General features: G+C 42.4%; 2 non-coding genes across 2 annotated transcripts; one reads left to right on the forward strand and one right to left on the reverse strand.

Annotated features, from left to right (window-relative positions):
• Positions 1–4,580: 4,580 nt before the first annotated feature.
• trnar-ucu (transfer RNA arginine (anticodon UCU)) lies at positions 4,581–4,672 on the reverse strand. Its single transcript is given in 2 exon segments — positions 4,581–4,616; positions 4,636–4,672. It is a non-coding gene; the product is annotated as a tRNA-Arg (tRNA).
• Positions 4,673–5,185: 513 nt separating this feature from the next.
• Positions 5,186–5,258, forward strand: trnak-uuu (transfer RNA lysine (anticodon UUU)). The gene has a single exon. It is a non-coding gene; the product is annotated as a tRNA-Lys (tRNA).
• The last annotated feature ends 1,018 nt before the right edge of the window (positions 5,259–6,276 follow it).

Genomic DNA, 6,276 nt, shown 5'->3' on the forward strand with positions numbered 1-6,276 from the left:
AGAGCCGTCAGAGCGCCATGAGCAGCCAGAGCCGTCAGAGCGCAATGAGCAGCCAGAGCCGTCAGAGAGCCATGAGCGTCGAGAGCCGTCAGCCTGCCATGAGCGTCGAGAGCCGTCAGCCTGCCATGAGCGTCGAGAGCCGTCAGCCTGCCATGAGCGTCGAGAGCCGTCAGCCTGCCATGAGCGTCGAGAGCCGTCAGCCTGCCATGAGCGTCGAGAGCCGTCAGCCAGCCATGAGCATCGAGATTCGTCAGTCAGCCATGAGCTGCCCTTCAGCCTGAAAAGGCTAAATACCCAGAACTGCCCATCAGTCCAGAGCTGTCTCTCTGTCCGGAGCTGCCTTTCAGTCCGGAGTTGCCCCTCTATCCTGATCTCCCTCTCTATCTTCATCTACCTCTATATTCTTATCTATCCCTCTATCTTGATTTATCTCTCTGTCCCGGTGTTATCCTTATTAAATATATTATTAAGAGAATTGTGTGGGGGAAAAAAGAGGGTGGACATTCTTGGAGGGAGGAAGTTAGGATGGATTATGGTGGGGTGGGAACCGCGCCCGGAGCCTGAGCCACCACCGTGGTTAGATGCCCACCCAGACCCTCCCCTAGACTTTGTGCTGGTGCGTCCGGAGTTCGCACCTTGTGGGGGGGGTACTGTCACGTTCCTGACCTATTTATGTTAGTTTTTGTGTGTTAGTTGGTCAGGACGTGAGGTTGGGTGGGCATTCTATGTTATCTGTTTCTATGTTGGTTTTGGTTTGCCTGGTATGGCTCTTGATTAGAGGCAGGTGGTTTGCGTTTGCCTCTAATTAAGAGTCATATTTAGGTAGGGCATTCTCACTGTTTGTTTGTGGGTGATTGTCTCCTGTGTCCGTATGTCTGTTCGTACCACATGGGACTGTAGCGTTTGTTTGTTTCGTTTTCGTTTCGATGTCGTCTGTTTTCCTGTACGTAAGTTTATGTTTAGTTATGTAAGTTTATGTTCAGGTTGCGTCAACGTCGTTTTCTTATTTTGTAGTTTTGCAAGTGTTTTGTTTCGTTTCGTGTGCCATCGTAATTTATAATAAAGATGGCTTATTTCCCTGAGCCTGCGTTTTGGTCTGAAGATCCTTCTCTCCTCACCTCTTCCGAGGATGAGGAGAGCGTCACCCGTTACAGGGCCTCAGGATCCCATCACGGTATCTCTGTGCATTCAAATTACCATCGATAAAATGCAATTGTGTTCATTGTCCGTAGCTTATGCCTGCCCAAACCATAACCCCACCGCCACCATGGGACACTCTGTTTACAAAGTTGACATCAGCAAACTGCTCGCCCACACAACGCCATACACACTACACTGTCTGCCATCTGCCCGGTACAGTTGAAACTGGGATTCATCCCCGAAGAGCACACTTCTCCAGTGTGCCAGTGCCATTCGAAGGTGAGCATTTGCCCACTGAAGTCGGTTACGATGCTGAGCTCCAGTCAGGTCAAGACCCTGGTGAGGATGACAAGCACGCTCATGAGCTTCCCTGAGATGGTTTATGACAGTTTGTTTAGAAATTCTTTGGTGGCTGGTCTCAGACATTCCCGGAGGTGAAGAAGCCAGATGTGGAGGTCCTGGGCTGGCGTGGTTACATGTGGTCTGCGGTTGTGAGGCTGGTTGGACGTACTGCCAAATTCTCTAAAACGATGTTGGAGGTGACTTATGGTAGAGAAATTAACATTACATTCTCTGGGCAACAGCTCTGGTGGACATTCCTGCAGTCAGCATGCCAATTGCACTGTGGTGTTGTGTGACAAAACTGCACATTTTAGAGTGGCCTTTTATTGTCCCCAGCACAAGGTGCATCTGTGTAATGGTCATGCTGTTTAATTAGCTTCTTGATATGCTACACCTGTCAGGTGGTGGGTTATCTTGGCAAAGCATAAACGCTCAATAACAGGGATGTAAACAACATTTGAGAGAAATAAGCTTTTTGTGTGTATGGAACATTTCTGGGATATTTTATTCAGCTCATGAAACATGGGACCAACACTTTACATGCTGTGTTTACATTTTTGTTCAGTGTATAATATACATAAAATGCATCCTCCAATTGCAACGTCTGCCTATGCCCATATATATTCTCTTAAGAACAATATAAAGCCTTCCTATATTTTGTTTCAATGGAATCACATTCTGCCTAGTGGCGCGCGTGGTTGAGTTTTGGCCACATGAGAAAAAAGTGTGACTATTCAGCTAACCATCCTAAAATCTCATAAGAAATTAGGTGGTGTTATTGGTGTAACAGTAACGTTTTATACAATATTATTATATGTGTTTCTGTTATGTAGAATACTAATGAATCATTATGTGATCTTCCAAGGTGTTGATTCAGCTTTGATTTAACTTTACTCACACCATTGTAAGTGGTGGAGAGACACTCGGGTGTGCTCCAGCAGCACGAGAGACCACATGTGTGACTGTTTTATGAAAATCTGGGAATATTTGGCCAAAGAAACATTTCTGGTTGGTCTCAGGGAATGTAAAACAGTTAGGAAGGGATATTTAAAAAACGAGATTGAGTGAAGTAGCAGAAAATATGTTGAATTAACAACTAATGAGCATTGAGAGGCTCACAAATGTCACTAAATTACCGTAGTTCTTTTATTCTAATTAATCAGAAGCACGCTTTTTGAAGGTAGGCCTAGTTAGTCCTAACTGTCCTCCATTTTAGCTGTAATTTAACCTGCAAGGATTTGAGAAAAGTCATTGGTTGACGATAGGCCTATGACATTGGCCTACATGAGAGTCTTGCGCTGCGCAGAATATCAGATCTCAACAATGGAGAGGTATTTAATGTCACCATTATGCCTACCACACCTTATGATATTATATCTTGTCATACGCGCAACGTGATTCAAAGAAACAGGCTGGAACGTCTATATAGGACAAATCAACTTTTTTCTAAATAAGTGGCGTTTGAATTTGTTGATTTAATGCGGGACATGATTGATTGGTTGCGGTAAACGGGAGGAAGGGCCACAATGAGGGAGTGTGTGTAATGTCCAAGGATATTCCCCCCCCCCCCCTTTTCATTACTTGTTTTTTATAGATGTCCCTGAGGAGTTCCTGGCTTTCTCCAATGATCTTCCCACAGATTTGTATTACCTTATTAAATCTGACTAGTGTTCCATAGAGCACAAAACCACCCCACAATATTAAAAGATAGGATGGAATATATATAGCATTGATAAAATGACATCACGCTAAACAATGTCCTCCATATGCGCTGCATATACATATAATAACTTCTCACAGCACAGGTCGGGCTCCACTATAACATAGAAGTTTCTGCAGCCCACTCAAACACCCTCCATCTTCTGGTGCCAATATGTCTGGCTATTGAACTCTCTCATCTCCCTGACCTTGGCCAACTGACCTCTGATTGGTTGCCATGTTGCTGGGCAACTATTAATCTGATGCCAGACATGTTTAGCCAATCAGCTGCAGGCAATTATCTGGTTTGTATCGATTAGGCTACATTGACCTGTCTCCACCACTAGATGCTGTATATCTGTGCTGTGCCCTTCACCTTAGGACTTCTCCCATCCCAGGACATCCACCTGTGGACACCTTTTGTCCTACAACCTCTGGACTCCTTAGTGTTTGTACTTCACTGCCCATGTAAGTGGACTTTGAGGAGCCAGAGTGCCTTTATTACTTCAAGTTATATTCGCCTACATATTGTATATTCCTGTTCCCAATATGTAACAATCCCTTTATTACATTGTCACTAGCCAACTATACCTAACTGTTAGCCAGTATAACTTGGTTAGTATTTCACCTGTAAGTAATATGCCATGTTACATCGCCTGTTTTGTACACTTTTGGTTGAGTTATAATAAGTAGGCCTACTTTGGTTGTTGTCTAATTAGTAACATCAAATATGTTATATGTTATATATGTGGTGACACCCTTGCCATTGAAACATATAGGCTTAAAATGGCCACGGCTGCCGCTTCCAGTTGTTATTATTGTCATGTGATCATTCCAAGATGGCGGCTCCCATAGCCTTGTTTATATTAGCATGCGAGTGTAATTAACCACATAGCATGCTAACAGGAATGCTAACGTTCTAATTTATGCTTGCCTATGTATGGATTTATACTTTTTATAATGTTATGTTAGCTTACACTGTTCATAATGTATTAGCCTTCTGGCTATATTAGCTTATCACTTTCTTTAAAACTATGGGTCCACTTTACCCGGGTGGTGCTCTCCTTTCACGGAGGTTTAAAGCAGTGTTCTTAAAGGAAAAATGCACCCCACTCAGTAGTGTTCGTCATTAATCCCCATGAATTGAAATAGGTCTACCTTGGACATTGACGTGACAAACAAATTTAAACCTTTCAAAGTAATTTGTTACCTAGATTATAATAGTCTACACTAACTATTATTGCAATGTTATTTAGATATATGCTATTAAAAATGGTTTTATCAAGTAAAAAACTTGACGTGAGAAATGTATAGACATTACAAATATGTTTGATATGCCCTGAGGAGTATAAAGACCGTACTGGTTACGCTACAGTAAAGAATCTCGTGGGCAAAAGATGCGACTCCGGTGGGACTCGAACCCACAACCTTTGAATCACTCCTCAAGTGCTTGACTAGAAGTCCAATGCGCTATCCATTGCGCCACGGAGCCACCTGTTGATAGGCTACGCGCTAGCTGATATAACGTTGCGGCGTTCCGAAAAACCTTGCACAGTAACGATGCTTTTGGCATAGCTTTTACGTGTTAACGTCACAATGGTCGCGTCATACGTGAAGCAAGACAAGTGTAGATTTCGAGTGCTGTTTTTGTGTACATACAATAAACAACTCAGTTCCACAAAAAAAATTAAAATAATTGTCGAGTGCATTGTAAGTGATTAAAGTATACATTGAGTAACAAATTACATTTGCAGGTGGCTGCTGGCCGAGATCTGAAACAGTTTTAAGTTTAGCTTGCCACAGACACAGTTTTGCAGTGAATTGAACAGAAAGGGACAGCTCTTTCGCACTGTCAATAGAGAAAGAATCACATGTTGTTTAGTGAAACAAGCGAATATATGGCGCTAGCTGACATTGTAACTAAATGAACAGCTGCCCATGAGACGAGGTTGGAACAGAAGTTTAGAAATCGTTGAAATAACATACGTGTCTTCCTGAAGCCAGAGCCCGGATAGCTCAGTCGGTAGAGCATCAGACTTTTAATCTGAGGGTCCAGGGTTCAAGTCCCTGTTCGGGCGATGCTATTTTAGATATTTTTACCTGCTAAATATTGCTGGACAATCTACATTTCATTAGCTAGCATGGCTTTTTTTTGAGAATTTTGCACTCACAGGCACCTTGAATACCTCGCCTAAATTTTATTATTTTACACTAATTCGTTGTATTCATAAGGTTTGTTTCTTATTTACCAGTTTGAAAGGCCTCCAAGCTGTAATTACGTAATAGAGCCAATAATAAATAGCAGTCTACTTTTACCGGATTTTATTGGAATATCACTTTCGGGGCACTCTGGTGAACGTTTCTCGATGTGGGGCTCATCTGGGCATTTCCCAAACATGCCCTAGGTGGAGACATTGACCATGTACTGTTTGTCTTTATGGGCTGACATAGGCCCCTTTTCAGTACACAACACACAGAAGCGCGCGACTTGGCTACATAAAGAAAGCCATCGCCATCGGCGACCATTCAACGTAGCCAATAATTACGTTTCTATTACTTCTTAACAAAATAACGTTTGAGTTCTCATAGGCTTACAATGTCGTTTTAACAGTCACTAAGGTTATATTTGGTGGTGATCTTTGCTAAATTATTTTGGATGTAGCAGTTGTTAGCTAGAACCCTAACGCTCATTGACATAGTCTGTAGCAAAAGTTAGCCCGAGACATTTTACTTGTTGAAGTTGACGTGTTTATGTATAATGCAGTTGATTTGCAGGACATTCATACAAGCCTTAAAATTCAATTACAATCCAAAAGTTGTGTGAAATGAACTCATAAGTAACATGTAACGTTAGATGCATGTTTTTTGTTGTTGCAGTAGTTCTATGAGAACTCCCGTCTTCTGCACCAAACTTGCAGTAGTAGTCACCCTAGTGGCAATGTTTGCAAACACAGAAAGTGGTCTATAGACATCTTATTTCCAGCTTCTCTGATGGAACAGTATTGCTATTTTTGGGAATCCTGCAACACAATCTCATCGATGCATGTGTAAGTGACACACTAACACAATATATGCAATTCGGCATTCCCTTCTATT

The sequence above is a fragment of the Salvelinus fontinalis genome, chromosome 5 (assembly GCF_029448725.1).
Source record: "Salvelinus fontinalis isolate EN_2023a chromosome 5, ASM2944872v1, whole genome shotgun sequence".
NCBI lineage: Eukaryota > Metazoa > Chordata > Actinopteri > Salmoniformes > Salmonidae > Salvelinus > Salvelinus fontinalis.